At 38.1% G+C, this 23,534-nt stretch overlaps 2 pseudogenes; both read left to right on the top strand.

The window, feature by feature from the left end:
• The first annotated feature begins 2,445 nt into the window (after positions 1 to 2,445).
• Positions 2,446 to 2,542, top strand: LOC130037162 (uncharacterized; annotated as a pseudogene).
• Positions 2,543 to 20,745: 18,203 nt separating this feature from the next.
• On the top strand, positions 20,746 to 20,842 carry LOC130036985 (uncharacterized; annotated as a pseudogene).
• Positions 20,843 to 23,534: the final 2,692 nt, after the last annotated feature.

A 23,534-nucleotide genomic window follows, 5' to 3' on the forward strand; every position in this document is an offset into this window, starting at 1 on the left:
AAAAGCTACACATTTTGAAATTTATACAACGAAATTCTTTTAAGTTATCTGTCTTCATAATTTACTTGTAAATTACTAAGATATCACTGTTTCTTCCACCGTTCTTAGCATAGAAATTTACAGACAGAATGTGCTAAGTAAAAATTCATTTTGGCACTTCTCTTCAATGTAGTACTGGAAGTACTTGGAAGAGAAAAGAGATAAGAAAAAGATATTAAGGGTTTTTCATGTATGAAAGTTAGAAATAATCTCTCACTATTCACAGAAGATATCATACTATATTCAGAGAATACTAAAATCTCTACGAAAAACTCCCAGAGACAATAGACATTTATAGTAAAATTGCAGGCTATAAACTCAATACCCAAAAGTCTATGGCTTTTTTATATGGAAGTAATGAGAGAGAAAAAAGTGACATGAAAAAGCAATCCCATTCACAACCGTGCCACAGAAAATCAAGAACCTTGGAATCAGCTTAACTAAAGAGGTAAAGGACCTATATATCAGGAAATTAAAAAAGACACGAGGAAATGGAAACATATATACTGCATATGGAATGGGAGATTGAACATTGTCAAAATGGCAATTCTCCACGAAGCATTGTAAAAATTCAACTTGATCCCTATAAAGATACCCATGACATTCTTCAAAGAAATTGATCAAGCACTCCTGAAATTCACATGGAAAAACAAACGCACACGAATAGCTAAAGCAATTCTTGGGGAAAAGACGATGGAGGCGTCACCTTCCCCAACCTCAAACTCTACTACAAACGATAATAATGAGAACAGCATGGGACTGAAACAAAGGCTCAGCTGCAGACCAATGGAAAAGGATTGAATATACTGACACACACCCTCAAATATATAATCATCTAACCTTTGATAAGGGAGCAAGAAATGTGAAGTGGATCAAGAGAGTCTTTCTGAACAAACGGTGCAGAAAAAAACTGGACAGCTACATGCAAAAAAAAAAATGGCTCAGACCTCTACCTAACACCATGCACAAAAGTCAGATAAAAATGGGTCAAAGGACTCAACATCAGACCAGAATCCCTCAGGCTCATTGATGACAAGGTCGGCAAATCCCTCCACAACATTGAAGCTAAAGGTATCTTCAAATATAACACGCCACTTGACAAGCAACTGGAAACAGAGATAAACAAAGGGAACTATCTTAAATTAAGCAACTTCTGTACCTCAAAAGAAACAGTGACCAGAAACAAAGACTCCGCCATGCGGGCAAAATACTCACAGAAGCCTACCAGGTCCTCTGAGAGTGAGAACTGGACTATCAGAGTTGCTGTCTTCTAAATAAGATCCAGTCTCTGGATGTAGGCCATTGATGGCATTACATGGATCCAGGAGCAGTTCGTGGTTGTAGCACTTAATTATTAGAAGATGGGGGATTTGGAAGGAGGGGGCACAGTCTTGATCTGAGCAGCCATGGAGATCTCATCCCCCGGTCCCGCACATCTGGGTTCCTCTTCCAGTTCCTTCATGCAAGAGGCTCCTTCAAGCTTGGGAAGGGTGGTCTTAAGCGTACCTATGGCTGGTTGCAGAGGTCTTCAGCTGCCGGGGCTCTAATCAGGGCGGTGAGGGAAACTCACCCCGGCACCTCCAAGTGGCCTCGGTGAGAAAAGCCAGGTGCGAGGTCAGGGCAATGTCATTTTAGACATATTTGGAATTAATTTTAGATCGAAAAGTACACATCATTCAAAATACTTATGTGCTTAGTAATAAATTACTACACACTTGTTCAATCACCTCAGAGACCCCACTCTGCTCAGAGAACTAGATTTTTAATTACAGGTCTGTTTTGCCCATGTGTCATGACTGACAATCACTATCAGTAGATATGAAACTCACTACACACAAAGATGCACACAGGTTACTTTGAGTCATCTATGTTGTTAATATGAGTTGGCCATTAAACTTCACTGAGACCCTTTGTTCTGTCCTTTATAGGAGCCTCATGAGTCTCACCTTCCGTTCAAGTTGAACTTGTAATAAGGTGGAATGAAATCATCAATATGATCCTCACCTCATCCTTCAGGAGAAAAATCCTACATACATTCAAGGTGGTCAAAGTGCAGACAACAACATTCACCTTTTCCTGGAGATGTACACAGGACTGAGGTGAGATCAGCAAAAGGCGCTATTTTAATGTTCTTAATGAAGGATTCAGGGAACAACATTAAACAAACTCATATACCATCTTCCAAAAGAATTATTTTGTAAAACTGATGCCTAGAGTATGGTAAACGATAATATAGTAAAAACCACATTTTTATTTCTGGGACATTAAAGTTCTAAATCTATTTATTATTCATTCTGCTTTGAAATAGATTCCTTGATTAGTAATCATTGTCTGCCACAGGAGTGAGGAAGGACAACACTCAAAGTAATAAGAAGCGAAAAATATGGAAAAATTTACTCCTACTAGGTTTGATAACACATATACTAAAATGGAAATGATACAATGATGAGCATGGTCCTTGCACAGAGATAACATGCAAACTTGTAAAGCATTCCATATTTTTGTTGCAAGAAGAATTAACAGGTATACTTTAAGCTAAGACAATCCACACAAGTACAAAAATTATACATAAAGAGAGCACAAATCCCCAAAACAACAATCTCTCTCAATGTCAATGGACTAAATGTGCCAATTCAGAGGCACAGAATAGGAAGATGAATTAGAAAATTGAACCCAACATTCTGCTGCCCGCAAGAAACATGTCTGAACAATCAAAGCATCCATGGGCTAAAAGTAAAAGGCTGGGAAACAAGTTTTCAAGAAAATATCACCTCCGCAAAGCTGGAGTGGCCATACTAGTATCAGACCACATGGACTTCAAGCTAAAGGTTATCAGATACAGTGAAGGTCATTTCTTAATGATTATGGGATATGTACATCAGAAAGAACTCACCCTCCTCAATGTATATGATCCTAATGACAGACCAGCAAAATACTTTAAAACAACTTCTAATAGACTTATAGAAAAACATTGATAGTAACACAATACTAGTGGGAGATTTCAACACTTCTTTGTCACTTCTCGATAGATCAAACAGACTGAAGCTCAGCAAGGAAATATTTTCTTTAAGGGAAGTAATGAACAATCGTTGGCTTAGGGAAGACATCAAAGAGGAAATAAAAAGTTTCCATAAACAAATGAGAATGAGGACACGAGCTACCAGAACTTGTGGGACACAGAAAAAGCAGTGTTAAGAGGAAAGATTATAGCTCTGCCAGAATTCATCAGGAAGAAAGAAAGGGCTTACATGAATAAATTAGAGCTCAAGATTTTGGAAAATAACCAACAAAAGTAGTCCAAACTAGGCTGGAGGAAGGAAATAATAAAACTTGTACCAGACATCAATGAGCTAGAATCCCAAAATACAATCCAGAAGACCAATAAGAACAAAAACTGGTTCTTTGAGAAAATAAATAAGATCATTAAACCATGAGAAGCCTCTCAAAGAAACAAAGAGAAAGAATTCTAATAAATCGAATCAGAAATGCAAAGGGGGGTATCCTAATAGAAAGTACAGAAATCCATAGGATCATCAGAGATTATTTTGAGAATCTTTGCAGCACGAAATGAGAGAATCTTGAATAAATTGATATATTATTGGATTCCAATTACCTCCCAAGGCTGAACTAAGAAGATTTGGAATAATTGAACCTATCACTAACAAGGAAATTGAAATGATCGTCAAAATTATACCCCCAAACAGAATCCAGGGCCCAGATGGATTCAATAGTGAACTATTTCAAACCTTTCAAGAGGAACTGCTTCCAACATTTTTAAGATTTTACAGGAAATTGAAGAAACAGAAATACTCCCAAATAGTTTCTATGAGGCAAAGATCACCCTAATACTCAAATCGACAGAGACACGACAAAAAAAGAAAATTACAGACCTATTTCCTTTGTGAATACAGATACAAAAATTTTCAAGAAAATACCAGCAAAGAGAATCTAGAGACTCAACAAAAGATCACACACTATGACCAAGTAGGTTTATCTTGGGGATGCAAGGATTGCTTAACATTCTCTAGTCAATCAACAGAATACACCATCTCAATAAAATAAAGATAAAAGTCATATGATCATATCAATAGATGTAGATAAAGCATTTGATGAGATCCAGCACCCATTCATGATGAAAAACTCTCAACAAAATGGGAGTTGAAAGTACTTTCCTCAATATAGTCAAAGCAAACTACCACAAACACACAGCAAGCATTATTCTCAACGGGGAGAAAACTAAAGGCTTGGAGCAGAAATCAATGAAATAAAATTCCAGAATACAATCAGGCACAAACCAAGTTACCCACTCTCACCACTCCTATACAGCATAGTACTTGAAGTACTTGCCATATGATTTCGTTAAAAAAAAAGATATCAAGGGCATCCATATAAAAAAGGAAGAACTCAAGCTTTTACTATTTGGAGATAACATGATACTATACTTAGAAAGTCCCAAAGAATCTCCAAAAAAGCTCCTGGGAACAATAGATTTGTTTAGTAATGTAGCATATTACAAAATCAATATCTGGTACGCCATGGCTTTCCCATATATTAATAATGAAAGAGAAAAAAAGAGATAGAGAAAAACAATCCCATTCACAATAATACCTCAGAAAATCGAGTATATTGGAATCAACTAAAAAGGTTAAGGAATTGTACCAAAAAAAAAACCTACAAAACACTACTTCACGAAATAAGAGAGTATATGAGGAAATGGAATCATATCCCATGCTCATGGATTGAGAGGTTTAACACTGTCAAAATGGTAATACACCCCAAAGCTATATAAAGATTTAATGCACTTTCTAAAAGGATACCCATAACATTTTTCAAATAAATAGATTAAACACTCTTGAAACTCATACACAACCATAAACTCCCATGAAGAGCTAAAGCAATCTTTGGTAAAAAGAAGAAGGGAACACCTTCCCCAACTTCAATACCTACTACAAAGTTGTAGTCATCCAAATACCATGATATTCAGATAAAGACAGGCCTCAGATCAATGGAATATAGTCAAATGTCTTGACGCTGGCCCTCAGATTATTATTACCTAATCTTTCATAAATGCTCAAGAAATATGAAGTTGAGCTAGGAAGTCTCTTCAGCAACTGGTGCTGGGAAAACTGGACAGCAACATGCAAAAAAAATGAACTCAGACCTCTTTATAGTCCCAGGCACAAAGTCAGATCAAATGTCTTAAAGACCTCACTATCATACCAGAATTCTTAAGATATATGGAGAAAAATGTGGGAAGATCCCTTCATGACATTAAAGCTAAGGGAAACAAAAAAGCAAGCAAGCAAGCAAGAAAGAAAGAAAGAAAGAAAGAAAGAAAGAAAGAAAGAAAGAAAGAAAGAAATTAAAAATTAGAAAATAATGCTGTTTGCAATGCTAAGGATCAATCCCAGATCATCATTTTCTTGCGTTTTTGGGTCACACGTGGCGATGCACAGTGGTTACTCCTGGCTGTGCACTCAGGAATTACTCCTCATGGTGCTTGGGGGGACCATACAGGATGCTGGGAATGTAACCTGGGTATGCCGTGTGCAAGGCAAATGCCCTAGCTGCTGAACTATCGCTCCAGCTCCCCCCCTCTCCATAATTCATCATCTTGAGGGCCTCAGATTTTTACCTTCGATTTAGAGACTTCATGTTTACATTGACACAGTAAATCGAAACCACAGAACCATTGAATGGCATTTTATAATGGTAGCAGCCATGAGCAAACTTTGATAACCCATAAATTGTCATGAATGAATTCTGTCTCAGAGGCTTCACTTCTGTGGATACCTGTCACTACCTCCTTTCTGTTACATGTCCGAGGATCAGAACCTACATCAGGCCATCAGTAGAAATTGTCCACCCGAAAGCTAGCCTTCCACTGAGATCAGAATCATTGATCCATGTAACTTGTAATTTTTCATTCATGATTTGTTGACCTTGTTTCAGGTGGAGGCATCCAGAGCATAAACTCAGCTTTCCCGTTGTTTCCACAGGAAATCCAAATACCTAAGAATGTTATCATTTCTGACGCCACTGTTACAGATTTTTTGGAATCCCACGGTAAGATACTATCATTAATGTTATAATATTACTGTTCTCCATAGTTCAGATCTCCCCAAAGAACTCTCTACCCACCTCATTCCAACTGCAGACTCCAGTTTATCATGCTCCTGAAAGTACTTCTAATACTTTCACTCAGGTTCTCCCCTAAAGTGCAAAGGTAAAGTTCATACCACTCCAAGTACTTATTCCTAAACTACCAGAGTGGGCTTGTTCCTCAAGCTTTTGTTCTCATAAGAAGAAATACCGTGCTTCCTTTCTCTATGTCTCTCTTTGCTTGCTTTGTTAAATGACTGTTCTCGCTTGAACAAATATTCCATTCCACCCTACACCTGTTTCACAAGTTTCTGAGTGTTTTTCAGTAAAATCTATTTAGCTTCACTAAACTAAAAATTTTAAAACACCAGAGCATTGTTAAAACAAATATTTGTATCTTTTAAACCACAAATTTTGAAAATGAAAGGTGGTAAAGCAATGGAATACTATTCAGTTGTATGAACTGAAATCTTCTTATTATTTGTATATAAAATGGATTACATGAGGAAATTATGTTTAGTGACATAAACCAGGCAGAGAAAGATAGGCATCCTACAAGTTCATGCATATGTGGCATATGGAGAAAACAAATTAAAAGAATAAAATGAGACAGACAAACGTCTAAAACATTATTTATATTCTACGATTTATAATTCAATTAACAATGGTTTCTCATACACATAATTCCAACATGACACTCACTCCTCATTCTCTCAAAGAATAAACCCTCCCTCTCCCCCAATCCCCCAGAATCCCTCACTCTCAATCCCCTGACTCAATTGTGTGGATCAGTTCTCCCCTTACATTGCTCTTGAACCTTTGTTTCTACCTTGCTGTGTGTCTTTACATCCCACATATGAGAAAAATCTCTCTGTATCTGTTCATTTCCTTAAGGCTAACTTTACATGCATGATATCCTCTAGTTTCATCCAATGTTGAAAATTGCATAAGTTTGATCTTTTCAAAGCAATAAAAACAAATTTTAGAACTATGAGGCTATTTAGTTACCAGATCGAGAAGTATAATCAAAGTGGAAAAACTGAACTATGGTGAATGACAGAGTAGGCCTTTCGTAGTGAGTGTAATATGATACATGCACGTTGATTCTGCATAATTCTAAAATTTATGAAATTCTATAATGTAATTCTATAAGGTAATTTTACATAATCAAAAAAGTATTTAAATAATTTACATTTATCTATGATTTTGACGTATCTTTTGTGTCAAACTATCAGAAATAAAAATAATGTGAGATAGAGATATGGTCTATCATTATACTTTTAAACAAGAGAAGCGCTAAAAATTTCTGTGTCTTGATGAACTCTCATATAAATTGACTCCAAAATCAAATTAATATACTCAAGGAAAAATAAAAGTCAACCAATTTAATCTTTTGCCTTCACTCAGGTTCCCATCTGCTGATCTCTCGCAGACAAAAAAAATATTTACTTTATTTTTTTAAAAATTTTTATTAGTGAAACACCATGATGTACATTTGTACATTTACAAATTTTTGTGCTTGGGTTTCGATTATACAATGATCAAATGCCCATTCCTCCGCCAGTGCCCATTTTTCACCACCATGGATTTCAGTATCCCTCCCACACCAATCCCCCCCATGCCACCCTGCCTCTGTGGCAGGGCATTCCCTTTTGTTCTCTCTCTCCTTTCGGGTGTTGTGGTCTGCAAAAGAGGCATTGAGTGTCATTCATGTTCAGTACATAGTCAGAATTTTTATTTTCAAAGGACTTCTTGGCGGAGGTTTGGCATTCTTTGCTAGAAACCAACTTCTTTTCTTCTGCTTTTTTTTCTAGAAATATATATTTATACTAAGACTGATTAGTCATGGCACCAAATTGATAAATGTCCCTGTTTTTACTTCAGTACTCTTTCCTGATTATCACAAATTATTAGCAGTGGATAGAAAAAATTAGCCCAAAATTCGTGGGGGAAAGGGAAATGTTTATGCTTTTCTTAGTTTGGAAAATCCCTGTCACTAGTAAAGTGACATTCATCTAAATTTGTAAACACAATGATTAAGAAGAGGTAAACCATGACTGCCACTTCAAGGAAGAACGGGTTTTCAGCAAATATCCATGGTTTCAGAAGGATGGCTCTGGCTTGGATGGGGGGGCAAACACGAGAGCTGTGAGCTACCTGCAGTTAACACATGCTCTTAGGCTATGTGGTGATACTGCTGAGAAATGTGGCGAGCCCTGATTAGGTAGGTTCATGGTGGAGAATGGAATGATGACAAGAAAAGAGAGCAACAGGACAAGATGATAGATTCCTTTGTATAAAGTTTTCATCTCTAATGTATTAATCTGTGAATAAGAGAAACAACTTTTTATCATTTTCCTGGCAATATATTATCCTTACATAGTGCTTCAGGAAAAAAACGCTTCCCTTGTTAGTTATTATAGCCTGAATATCTGTGAGGTCTTTGAACTCTTTCTATATATACAGTGCTGATGACTGAAACCAATCTCACTATTTAAGTATCTAAACTGCAATGTTCTCACCATTTAACTAACTAAACTCTGATGGCTCCAAATCTTCTTAGATCAGCTTTCAACTCTTCCATGATATCCAGGCTTCTCTTCCCAACTGTCAACTCTCCCTTTCTTTCTCCCTCTCTCTACCAACTATGGTCTCCCTGCCAAAATTTGCTAAGACAAGCTTTCTTGAAATATAGACGTAAGTTGACTTCTCTTTTTTTTAAAATTTAGGCAATTTTGATTTCAAAGTCATTTATAATGGAGATTTGTCATACAATATTTCAATTCTAATCACACCACCAGTGTCTGCCTCCTTCCACCAACAGATTACCCATTTCTCCCTGCATTCCCACCGATTTCATTGACAAACACATTTTGAAGTTTTACTATTGTACTTTGGGTTCCATACTTACAGTAGTGTTGGCATTGGTGGTTAAGACATGCACCTCAACTTTTTCATGCTGGCCTTCCTGGATCAATGCCCACTGACACCATGTAGGGGAAATATATGAGAACAAATCATTAAGCTCCAAATTTTTCAAATAATCTTTAAACAATTCTAATCAAAAAGAAAATAGTGGGAACTGGAGGAGACAACCTCTTGTCAGCCTGCAAAGTCTTTTCATTTTTCCACATTACAACAGAAGTAATCAGTGAAGGAGGTCTGTCATCACGCAACTTAGGTGACCCTGCTGAGGTGTGGTCAACAGGGTGTTTTGTGCTCTTCTCTCCTTCCACCAGAAGTCCCAACCCTATGATTTTTGTCTCTTCAGTCCGCATAAAATGGAAAAAGTTTTACCACACAGACATCCATGTAATGAGCCCAGCCAAGGTGATAAAAATAAATTTCAGTAAATTCATAGGTTCGTCATGGTGGTAGAAACTAAATATCATATTTTTGTATTGAATCTGCAGGAGACACATATTACAAACCTTTTTATGATTCAGTTTCAATCATAGGATATTTTAACACCCAACCTCCACTAGTATACAGTTCCATTGCTAATGTCCCCAGTTTCTCTCCCACCACTCCCTCTCCCAACCCCAAACCCCACCTGACAGCCTGCTGTCTCTACACTATGGCAGGCACCTCTCTCTCTCTCTCTCTCTCTCTCTCTCTATCTCTCTCTCTCTCTCTCTCTCTCTCTCATCCTTTGGGCATTATGGATTGTAATACAGAGAGTGAGAGGTTCTCACGTTTATTCCTTTACCTACTTTCAGGACTCAGTTCTCACCCAGAGTAATCACTTCCAACTATCATTGTCATAGCGGTCCCTTCTTTATTCTAAATGCTCGCCTTGAGCACTTTTGGCAAGCGTCCAACCATTGACCAATTCTCCTGGCCTGTGTTTCTGCTATCCTTGGCTATTAGTCTCATATTCTGGTTTTTTTAAATCCAAAAAATGGGGTAGTTCAATCAGTATACCCCTTTCCTTCTGACTGATTTCATTGAGCATAATATTCTTCCCTGCACATCCATTTATAAGCAAATTTCATGATTTCAGTTTCCTGCCAACTGCGTCGTATTCAATTGTGTAGGTATACCATAGTTTCTTCTGGCTATTGTTAATAGTACTGCAGATGGTATTTCTGTTATAAATATCATGTTTAATGTAACTTACATAGGAAAATACTTCCCAGGTTCCAAACATACATAATCCACTCACAAACACAAATTTATTTACTTTTTTAAAAAATATAATTTATTATGATGCTTTCTAAAAAACGGAAGCGATTAACAAAAACTCAGGGAAAACATATTCTATAAAAGCCAAAAAAAATAACCTTAAGAAAGGACAACAGGTACGTGTTCTTGCGCCTCAAAAATCCGTTGTGTTTCTTGATATATTGTCAATATCTTTCTATAGCCTTCAAATTCTTCAACTTCATTTCTAAACACTATTTAAAGTTATATTAATTTAATAGGTATAATCAGCTTTATAGAATATTTATTTGATTCTTTCAAATTTTGCATAAACAACGTTTGAATTAACCATAGCACTGTAGCACTGTCCTCTCATTTTTCACTGATTTGCTCGAGCGGGCACCAGAAAAGTCCCTATGGTAAGACTTGTTGTTACTGTTCCTGGCATGTTGAATACACCACAGGTACCTTGCCAGGCTTTGCCATGAGGAAGGGTTACTCTCAGTAGCTTTCCGGGCTCTCTGAGAGGAGGAGAGCAATCGAACCCAGGTTGGTCGCGTGCAAGGCAAACGTCTTACCCACTGTGCTATGGCTCCAGCCCATATATATATTTATACATATATATGTGCATTTACACACACATACATATCTATATATTCCTGTTACACGGCTCTTAAGCTCCAAATCATATTTCTTCCTCCTCCAATTCTTTACTACTTCTCTCCCCATACTTGGGGCTCAACTAATTTTCCGAGTGCCCTCAGATGCATTTCTGAGGCCATGATAAAGGAATGCATAACACATACATGCAAGGAAGGCACAAAGCATATGTATATAAATTTCATATGGACATATAATTGTGATGACTAGTTTACAAACTGTATTCGCTTCAAGTACAGAGTTCCTCATCTCTGGATCTGTGTATTCATACTCCATGCACTGTCAAATATCCAGCTACTGTCCACAACTAACTAACAACACTCCCCTACGCATTTCAGTCATTTACTTCCCCTCCTATTAGGACGATTTTGATGTCAGAGTGTAAAGGTTTGATTTTGCTTTTGTTTTATTAGTCCATTTAATTTTTTTCTTTATATTCCCGAAACAAATCAAATATTTTTTTTAAAAAAATAAAGCACAGGAGGTGATATCAGGCAACAAATGAAATAATTGATGTGGCTGAGAATCAGCAAGAGTCTTCCAGGTCAGTGTGAGGAAAGGAACATCCAGTTGTCCTTCCCAGCATATTTCCAAAGGGCTGGCTTGGAGGAGGGTACATTCTGGAAAGAACCGCAGGACAGTAGTAGTGTCTTGAACATATAGGGGACTATGTTCTTCTTTGAAAATGTAATGGTATTGACCTCCATTGTAAACCACAACACCCTAAAACAAAGAAAAAGCAAAAGGGAATGCCCTGAGTTGGGGCAAAGTCGGGGAGATTGGGGGTGGGAGGGTCATTGGGTTCCTTGGTGTTGGAGAATGTTCACTGGTGGAGAGATGGATACTTGATTCTTGTATAACTGAAAACCAAGTACAAAGGTATGTAAGTCTACAACTGCACCTCACGGTGTTTCATTAATAAAAATAAATAAATAAAAACTAAAAAGTTAAAAGTGCTATCACCTGGTATAAGAAAAAAATGTAGTGGTGTTGACTAGATTACATCAAGATCATTTTTATCTATAGGATGCTATGATTCATCTTTGATTCACTGATTGATACTTTGAAATGTCCCAGTTCATCCTCATTCAGAGAAGTCATTTATTTCTTCGAGTATTGATTTGTACAGGGAATTCCTCACAAAATTCTTTATATAATGTCTATTGAGGGACTCAAGGATAATGTTCTTATTACCATTTTCAAAGAAAACAAAAATACTCTTTTAATAAGATTTTCTTGGTTCCCTATCTAAAAGCTAAATGACAACAATAAAGTTTAACTCAATATTTTCTAAAGCGCATTACATTAGTACTTGAAAAGAAATTTTAAAAGACTCTGGGAGAGGGGAGGAGGAAAAGTCATGGATCTATAAGGATTAGTACAAGTCTTTGGGTGTGTGGGGCATGGGAGTGTGTAGAAAAGATGAGATCACACTCAGCTATGTGATCTAATTTCAATATATATATTCTCTAGATACCAGCGATATATTAGCACAGGTGTATTCATATGACTATCATGTACACTAACCCTGTACCATGTACATTCACCTAATTCTGAAGGCTTCACCGACATGGCAGCACTAAGAAGGATGAGAAAGGAGAGGCCGACAAAATCTCAAGGCCGACCTAGGCTGTCACAATGAAGGAAGACAAAAATGATCGTCTGTACTTTCAATGCATGTACGCTAGCATCAGATGCATCCATCGAGGACCTGATGGTACAAGTGCGAATGATCAAGTACGACATCATTGGTCTGACTGAGACAAGAAGGCAAGAATCTCACTATGCCGTTTTTGACACTGGAGAAGAATTGTTCCTGGGAACTTGCGATAAAAGAGGTGTTGGAGGCGTCAGTGTCCTTGTCAACACAAACTTGACCAAGAGCATTGATTCATTCAAATGAATAACAACCCGAATCAGAAGTTTACATTTGAATAGATGTGGCTCACTGCCTGCAGTTTCTATCTTCGTTGTCTACGCACCAACATCTCATTATGATGAAAGAGAAATCGAGAAGTTCTACATGGAGCTAGAGAAGTTCTATAAAGAAGACCACACCTTCTATAAGATCATTGTGGGTGATTTTAATGCCAAGATAGGACCGAGAAGATCAGCTGAAGAACTTCACATTGGGACCCATGGCCTAGAATGGAATGAACAGGGTGAGAGACTATCTGAGTTCATCATGTCGACCAAAACCATTCATGGTAACACAGTTCCAGAAGGCATAATCTAAACGATGGACATGGGAGTCTCCCGGTGGAAGATTCCACAGCGAAATAGACCACATCATATTCAATCGACGGTTTTGCCTGACAGATGTCACTGTTGTCCCAATATTTCGAACGGTATCGGACCACCGTCTCCTTCATGCAAAATTCTATTTCACAGAGCGGGGAGAAAGGGTTGCAAAGTTCAAAAAGAGAACTGCCAGTATGACCACAAACTGGGAACTCTTTGGTACAATTGCGGCAACATGGGAAGATGCCATTGTTGACAACATTGACGAGGAATGCGATCGACTGGTTCAGCACCTCCATGAATGTGCGAGGAATGCCAAAAGAGAGACACAAAAAATCGCCTATCTTCAAAAATTCTTCAACAAAATTGCCAGTGTGGTTTGGCGCATGCCTCAGGCAACCACAAGTTAATGTCCAAGCTCGCAAAGCAGTGCAGAGATGCGATCAAGGAAGACCTCAAATAGAGAAGAGCAGAAGTACTGGTAGATGCGGCAGAAGCTGGGAAAAGTATTCATAACGCCCACCTGTCCTTCGCCAACTACAAGACCAAGATGACTGCCCTCCGATGTCCTGATGGATCCATCACATCCTCCAGAACGGCAATGGAGAAGATTACCATGACTTCTACTCAAATCTCTTCGACAGCCATGTCCACTTGCCGACATACCAAATTCCACAGGATGGATATGTCGTTCCCAAAGTTCTCCCTTCCGAAATCCGACATGCCATTTAGTTGGTAAAGGAACAAACAGCACCCGGCACAGACAAGGTCAGACCTGAGCACCTGAAGAACCTGCAGTCAGCACTCATCAATACACTGGCTCAGCTCTTCACTCGCTAACTGCCTGAAAGCAAGGTTCCGTCCCAATGGAAAACCAGGAGGACCGTAATACTGTTCAAGAAGGGAGACATCCATGACATTGGCAACTATCGTTCGATCTGCCTATTGTCTGTCATCTACAAGTTGTTCACTCGAGTCATCCTAATTAGGATTTGCAGAACACTAGATGAAGGACAACAATGCGAGCAAGCCGGGTTCCGCAAAGGATTCAGCACCATCGACCATATCCACAGGATAACCAAACTCATTGAGGTTTCTCAGGAGTTCAAGATGCCGCTCTGTTTAACATTCATTGACTTAAAGAAGGCCTTTGGATTTACAGCCCCCCCCCCCAAGGGCCTGGGACCCTCTCTGGACATGCGCAGCTAGATCCAGCCCCTAGAAAGCTGGTTTTCAACCCCTGAGCTGCGTGGGACGGGCACAGAGGCACAGCTCTGGGCAACAAAGCTGAACGGCTCCAATTCCAAACAGGTACAGCCCGCCCCCAAGGGCCTGGGACCCTCTCTGGGCATGCGCAGCTAGATCCAGCCCCTAGAAAGCCGGTTTTCAACCCCTGAGCCACGTGGGATGGGCACAGAGGCCCAGCTCTGGGCAACAAAGCTGAATGGCTCCAATTCCAAACAGGTACAGTCCTCCCCCAAGGGCCTGGGACCCTGTCTGGGCATGCGCAGCTAGATCCAGCCCCTAGAATGCCGGTTTTCAACCCCTGAGCCGCGTGGGACGGGCACAGAGGCCCAGCTCTGGCAACAAAGCTGAATGGCTCCAATTCCAAACAGGAGACATTCCCAAATCCTCGCCCAGTGCCAGGGACCATTTCTGGAGCTGCGGCCGCATTAGCGGCCACGAAATATTTTCCCACTACATATGCCATAGGAGCCATAAGCTACCTTCTTAGGTGGAAACTTCTCTATTTTAGCTCAGCCACTAGAAATACAGTAGCCAATAACTCATAAGCCTATCTTAACTCTTACTGCATATCAAGCAGAATAGTAACAGTGAACGTGACAGATTAAACCACACCTCTCACAATGGTAAAGCAACGCAAAAGCCCACCAAACTTTCATATTGAAGAGTCTAGCCCAGATGACACCAACAGTACTCTAATGTTAGACAACCTCTCTGACAAGGAATTCAGAAGGGAGCTACTTAGGATGCTTAGGGAATTAAAAGAAACAATGGAAATCAATGCCAATAGAAGATAAGAGGATATGAAGTCAGAAATGAGGAAATTGCAATCAGAAATGTCAGACCTGAAAAATCTCGTAGGCGAATTGAAAAGCTCAGTGGAAGGCCTCAGCAGCAGAGTAACAGCTGCTGAGAACAGAATCAGTAAGCTCGAAGACGAAGTTCAGAGACTCTCCAGAAAAGAGCAGAAAATGGAAAAGAGACTCACAATTCGGGAATAGATGGCAAGAGAAGATCGGGATGACGCCAAGAGGGGTAACATAAGAATTATTGGAGTCCCAGAGGGACAGGAAGAAAACCTTGATGAAGAAGAAACTGTCAAAGACATCATTGCTACAACGTTTCCAGAGCCGAAGAAAACTTGTGACCACATTCAGGAGGCCCGAAGGGTACCAGCTAGAAGAAATCCGAATAAAAATACCCCAAGACACATTCTGATCAAAATGATCAAAACCTTAGACAGAGACAAAATTCTGAAAGCAGCAAAATCGAAGAAAGAAATCTCTTACAAAGGAGCATTCTTAAAATTCACAGCTGATTTTTCTGATGAAACCCTCATGGCCCGAAAACAGTGGTGGGACATAGTGAAAAGACTCAATGAAATAAATGCCTCCCCAAAAATACTTTTCCCAGCAAGACTCTCATTCATAATAGAAGGAAAAACACACAGTTTCACAGACAAACAACAGCTCAAGAACTTCATAGACTCAAAACTGGATTGGCTGTGTACAAGATAAATGCTTTTTGCCCTCCAGTACTATCTCTCTCAGTGCCTTTTGAATTTCCAGGTTACACATCCTAAAGCATGTGGACTTTTTGCCAGGACCCTGCATGATCACTACAAGTCCAGAAACCAGAAGGAATACCTTACATTAATTTAGGCATTTGGGGTCTTTACAACTATTACCATTGTAATCATCAGGTTTCCATTTGACTTGTGCGATGAGTACCTGTAACTTACGGTTCACATACGACTTACTCTTGTGGATGTATTGAAGTTTACCCTCATTTTTGATCCACTTCAAAAATGACAACTTGAGTTTTTTCAAAGAAATGTTTTTGGAAGGAAAACTTTATTTAAACTCTGTGTCTTAAATTGTTTGTCTAAAATGTAGTTACTAATAATTCTTAGAAAAATAACACATATATAAATATAATTTTTCTATTTCATGTGATTTACATAGGAGGAAGGGTAAAGAAAACATAATGAAAAATATTTATCACATAACTGAAAAAGAATATAGATATTAATGAAATCTGGGCTCTGTAGCAAGCAGCATAGTACAGTAAGTTATGGAGAGCAGACCCAAGAGTAGGCCTTGAATAACAGTGGATGTGATCCCAAACAAAACCAAATAAAACAGTACAATAACGTTATTAATAAATTTTTCCACATATACAATATGTAGACAGTATTCTATTTTACAAAAAACTGCTAGCCAAAAAATGGAATAGAAGGTGATTTTTGATTGCACACTTTACCAGTCCATTAAAGAGAAAGGATTTACCAGTAACTACATAACAAAAAGAAAATAGGAGTAAGCGTGATTGTATTTCATAGAAAGGAAATGTTTTAAATGAGTAAAATACAGAAAAGAAATTTCGAAAGTACAAAAAAATATTCTCATCAGTACCTTTGAATATTAACCAGCAAACAACACGTGTTAAACATAGCATAGGATTTCTCTTGATCACACAAGACACAGAAAAGACCATTTAAAAAGTGATCACAAAATTTGCAAATTTACTTTCAACCCCTAGATTAGAATTAGCTTTATCAACCAGGAAAATGTTCTTCTCAATGTTTAATAAATGAGCACCAAAATCCAATAAAATATCTTTAATGTAGGAAAAATCTTAATTCACAAATATGACAAAAATGTGTAATTAGACCTGTGAGACTTGATTTTTCTTTTTCCTCTTAGGATTTAAAACAGAAGTTGACTATTATCAAAATACTTTCATGTTAGGAAGAAAAAATCACATGAAATAATATTTGTAAAGATGAGAAGCCACTTTAACCTGGAACCTACTTACCACACAAATGAATCAAATCTCCTTATTCAAGTTAGAATATACCAATTTTTAATTTTAACAGGCAGCGCGTACATGTACTTAAAACCATAACGTAATAAAAGCATTGAAGATTATGTGTCTTCCACCACCCTAGATAAGCACTATTAGCTACTTATGGGAAGTATCATTTCTGAAGCGTGTTTATACTCAAATTGTCAAGAACCAAGTACTGTGTTCTAAGAGATAATAAGGAAAAATGCCAGCAATGATGGCTTTCTGATAATATGCTTTTCCTACTGGTACCTTTCTTTTTTGATTTTAAATCTTTGGTTCTCTTCAACATTCTGAACAAACGTTTTCCTCTTCCTTGATAATCGAAGTCCCTATTCTTTCTTTCTTTCTTTCTTTCTTTCTTTCTTTCTTTCTATACTTTTTCTTTCTTTCTTCCTATTTTTTTCTCCCTCATATTGTCTTGGTGTGGATTGTTCAAAGTTTGATGTAAGTGATCCCAAACTTGCTTACCTTAGAGGGCTTGCCTCCCTAATGCTCAGCACTCCACACCTTCCACATGCCCCATATTTTCTTATTACCTGGTTTAAATAGAAAACTCAAAGATAAATGATTATTACTTTGTAATATCACTATATTCAAAATACTGAAGTATAAATACAAGTGGAGAGACCATTACAGAGAACACATGCTAGTATATATTAACAGTTTTTCACAGCATCTATATTTTCTGTTTCTGTAAAAATACTGTCTCTGATTTACTTGTTTTAAGTGAATATCATGTAAAATTCACTATGAAAAGGAAAAAGAAACACAGAGAATCAACCCTCATATATATATATATATATATATATATATATATATATATATGTGTGTGTGTGTGTGTGTATTTGAGCTCCTAAGTATGTCTAGAATATAATGTAATCAATGACGAAAAACACTTTGTATGTGACATAAAGTAAGCCAATGTCTAAAGTCACACAGCAAATATCAAAGTCAAGTTAAAATGAGGCTTATAAAATTCTACTTGAATACTTTCTTTCATTACTACGTGCTGTTCTTCCTTGACTGCTAAGTTTAGGGATGATAAATCTAATGACAAGCTTTGAAAGGTATTATTCCTTACCTGACATGGTCAGAGAAGAGGAAATACCGATGAAAGGTAGACGAGAAGAGGAGACTACGAGATTACGTCTGAACACTGAAGCGGCTTAAGAACACAAGTGTTTAGTACAGACAACTGCTCACTGGTGACTGGTCATTGGTCACTCGTCACTTGCCATGATGATTCAAATTTGTTTACAAACAACTACATGAGACCCCCAAGATTCTACCAGTTGGTGGTTGGTTTGGTGGGAGAATGATGTCATAAAGTAGGCAGTTGAAAGGTAGAGGATAGACAATCAGGAGGTCAGAATCCCATTAGAAGACCGGATTGGATAGTGAGTGGGGTAGATTGAAGCAGGCTAGGGAGATGGAATTCTACAAGACGGTTATAACAGTTTCACCTTCGTCAGACTCTTGTGTTAGAAAAATACTCCCATGATACTCAAGAGCTTAGCTATTTCATTAAAAAATCAAGAAAATTAGTAAATAATTGTTTATATTGCACTGTTTATGAAACAACATTTGTTATTACTAGTATATTTTAGATAACGTTTACAGCACAGCGGATTTTTTCGTTTGCCTTGCAGGAGGCCAACCCTGATTCCGATTCCTCTGCCGGCAAGCTACCGAGAATATCTCGTCCACATAGCAAGAGCCTGGCAAGCTACCCATGACGTATTCGATAGGCCAAAGCCAGTGACAACAAATCTCACAATTTGGTGTAAGATGTTACTGGTTCCCGCTCTAGCAAATGGATGAACCGCGGGAGGACAGTGCTACAGTGCTATGATTGAAAAAATTGGTGGTTTCTTTCAATATGACAACACTTACTAGGATAAGTTGTAGATGAATCGAGATGTGTTAAAATGTAAATAAAATGAGAAGAAATAGTAAATGCACAGGTATCTTATTTGTACAAAACAAACAGTTGTTCTCAGTTTAAAACTGTAGAAGATAAAGAAAAACATATACTCATTTGTGTCAAAATTTTTCAACCTGAAAGAAAAGGACCAAAATCAATTTAAGTAATCAAAAAACAAGCAAAACCAACAAATCCTGGCAATTACTATGATAGGCCAAGGATGAATGTTTTTAATAAATTAGTGCTGTGAAATAAATCAGTATTTAGCTATTATACTTCAATAGTAAAAATAAGCATAAACCATGATCATATAATCTGTATTGAAAGAAGCGTAAATGACTGGTAAACACAAGGGCAAGTTACTCGCAGATGCGTACCAGGTTCTCTCAGAGTGACAACTGGACAATAATTGGTGTTGTCTTATCAACAAAATCCAGTCTCTGTATCTTGGCCATTGATGGGATTACATGGCTCCAGGGGCAGTTCGTGGTTGTAACACTTAGCTACTAGGAGATGGGGGATCTGGTTGGAGGAGGCCCAGTCTTGATCTGAGCACCCTTGGAGATCTCATCCCCCGGTTGCGCACACCTGGGTTCCTCTGTCAGATTCGTTCATGCATGAGGCTCCTTCAAGCTTGGGGTGAGTGGTTTAAAGCGTAACTATGGCTGGTTGCAGAGGTCTTAAGTTGCCGGGGCTCTGCTTGGCACGGTGAGGGAAACTCAACACACCCCCTCCAAGGGACCCTGGTGAAGAAAGCCAGGTGCGGGGTCAGGAGACTGTCATTTTAGACATATTTGGAATTAATTTTAGATCAAAAAGTACACATCATTCAAACTACGTATGTGCTTAGTAATAAATTACTACACACTTGTTCAATCACCTAAGAAACCCCACTCTGCTCAGAGAACTAGATTTTTAATTATAGGTCTGTTTTGCCCGTGTGTCATGACTGAGAATCACTATCATTAGATATGAAACTCACTATACAAAAAGATGCACACAGGCTGCTTTGAGTCATCTGTGTTTGTTAATGTGTATTGGCCATTAAACTTCACTGAGACCCATTTTTCTGTCCTTTACAGGACCCTCATGAGTCTCAACTTCCGTTCAAGTTGAACTTATAATAATGTGGAATGAAATCATCAATATTCTCCTCACCTCTTCCTTCAGGAGAAAAATCCTACTTACATTCAAGGTGGTCATAGTGCAGACATCACCATCCACCTTTTCCTGGAGATGTACACGGGACTGAGGTGAGAACAGCAAAAGGCTCTAGTTTAATGGTCTTAATGAAGGTTTCAGGGAAGTGCATTAAACAGGACTCATATAACATCTTCCAAAAGAATTATTTTGTAAAACTGATGCGTTGATTATGGTAAAAGATAATATGGTAAAAACCATATTTTCTTTCTGGGACATTAAAGTTCTAAATCTATCAAGCTGCTTTGAAATACTTTCCTTGATTAGGTACCACTCTCTGCCATAGGGTATGTAAGGACAACACTCAAAGTAATCAAAAGAGAAAAATTAACTCCTACTAGGTTTGGTTACACATATACTAAAATTGAAATGATACAGAGATTATCATGGTCCTTGCACAGAGACGACATGCAAACTTGTAAAGAGCACCATATTTTTGTTGCAAGAAGTACTAACAGGGCTACTTTAAGCTAAGGCAATCCCCACAAGTACAAAAATTCTACATAAAGATAGCACAAATCCCCATAACAACAATCTCTCTCAATGTCAATGGACTAAATGTGCCAATTCAGAGGCACAGAATAGGAAGATGAATTAGAAAACTGAACCCAACATTCTGATGCCTGCAAGAAACACATCTGAGCAATCAAAGCAACCATGGGCTAAAAGTAAAAGGCTGGAAAAAAAGTCTTCAAGAAAAGAACACCTCCACAAAGCTGGAGTAGCCATACTAGTATCAGACCACATGGACTTCAGGCTAAAGGTTATAAGAGACAGTGAATGTCATTTCTTCATGATCATGGGATCTGTACATCAGAAAGAACTCACCCTCCTCAATGTAGATGCTCAATGACAGACCAGCAAAATACTTAAAATCAACTTCTAATAGACTTAAAAAAAACATTGATAGCAAAACAGTACTAGGTGGTGATTTCAACACTACTTTGTCACTTTTCAATAGATCAAACAGACTAAATCTCAGCAAGGAAATATTTTATTTAAGCGAAGTAATGAACAACCGTTGGCTTAGAGAAGAAATCAAAGAGGAAATAAAAAGTTTCCAGAAACAAATGAGAAAGAGGACGCGAGCTAGCAGAACTTGTGGGACACAGCAAAAGCAGTGTTAAGAGGAAAGTTTATAGCTCTGCCAGAATTCATCAGGAAGAAAGAAAGGGCCTACATGAATAAATTAGAGCTCAAGATTTTGGAAAATGAACAATAAAAGGAGTGTAAACTAGGCTGGAGCAAGGAAATAATAAAACTTGTAGTATAAATCAATGAGCTAGAAACCCAAAATACAATCCAGAAGACCAATAAAAGCAAAAGCTGGTTCTTTGAGAAAATAAACAAGTTCAATAAACCTCTAGAAGCCTCTCAAAGAAACAGAAAGAATTCTAATAAATCGAATCAGAAATGCAAAGGGGGGTATCCTAATAGAAACTACAGAAATCCATAGGATCATCAGAGATTATTTTGAGAATCTTTGCAGCAGGAAATGAGAGAATCTTGAATAAATTGATAAATTAATGGATTCCAATTACCTCCCAAGGCTGAACCAAGAAGATTTGGAATACTTGAACCTATCACTACCAAGGAAATTGAAATGATGATCAAAATATACCCCCAAACAGAATGTCTGGCCCAGATGGATTCAATAGTGAAACATTTCAATCCTTTAAAGAGGAACTGCTGCCAACATTTTTCAAGATTTTACAGGAAATTGAAGAAACAGAAATGCTCTCAAATACTTTCTATGAGGCAAAGATCACCCTAATACTCAAAACAGACAGAGACACCACAAAAAATGAAAATTACAGACCTATTTCCTTGATGAATACAGATACACAGATTCTCAAGAAAATACCAGCAAAGAGAATCCAGAAACTCAACAAAAGATCACACACTATGACCAAGTAGATTTATCCCGGGATGCAAGGATGGCTTAACATTCTCTAGTCAATCAACAGAATACACCATCTCAATAAAATAAAGATAAAAGTCATATCATCATATCGATAGATGTAGATAAAGCATTTGATGAGATCCAGCACCCATTCATGATGAAAAACTCTCAACAAAATGGGAGTGGAAAGTACTTTCTTCAATCTAGTCAAAGCAAACTACCACAAACCCACAGCAAGCATTATTCTCAACGGGGAGAAAACTAAAGGCTTGGAGCAGAAATCAATGAGCTAGAATCCCAGAATACAATTAGGCACAAAACAATTTACCCACTCTAACCACACCTATTCAACATAGTACTTGAAGTACTTGCCATAGGATTTCGGTAAAAAGAAAGGATATCAAGTGCATCCATATAAAAATGGAAGAACTCAAGCTTTTACTATTTGGAGATGACATGATACTATACTTGGAAAATCCCAAAGAATCTGCAAAAAAGCTCCTGGGAACAATAGATTTGTTAGTAAAGTAGAATATTACAAAATCAATATCCGGTAGTCCATGGCTTTCCCATATATTTCAAATGAAAGAGAAAAAAAGAGATAGAGAAAAACAATCCCATTCACAATAATACCTCAGAAAATCGAGTATATTAGAGTCAACTAAAATGTTAAGGAACTATACTTTGGTACTATTGCGGCAACATGGGAAGATGCCATTGTTGACAACATTGACGAGGAATACGATCCATTGCTTCAGCGCCTCCATGAATGTGCGAGGAATGCCAAGAGAGAGATAGCCACAAAAAATCGCCTATCTTCGAAAACTCTTGAGCTAATTCGCCTGTGTGGTTTGCCGCATGCCTCAGGCAACCGCAAGCTAATGTCCCAGCTCGCAAAGCAGTGCAGAGATGCGATCAAGGAAGACCTCAAAGAGAGAAGAGCAGAAGTACTGGTAGATGCGGCAGAAGCCAGGAAAAGTATTCGTAATGCCTGCCTATCCCTCGCCAACTATAAGACCAAGAAAACTGCCCTCCGACGTCCTGATGGATCCATCACATCCTCCAGAACGGCAATGGAGAAGATTACCATGGCTTCTGCTCAAATCTCTTCGATAACCATGTCCACTTGCCGACATACCAAATTCCACAGGATGGATATGTTTTTCCCAACGTTCTCCCTTCCGAAATCCGACACGCCATTTCGTTGGTAAAGGAACAAACAGCACC

Source organism: Sorex fumeus, unplaced genomic scaffold, assembly GCF_029834395.1.
Source record: "Sorex fumeus unplaced genomic scaffold, SorFum_2.1 ptg000070l, whole genome shotgun sequence".
NCBI lineage: Eukaryota > Metazoa > Chordata > Mammalia > Eulipotyphla > Soricidae > Sorex > Sorex fumeus.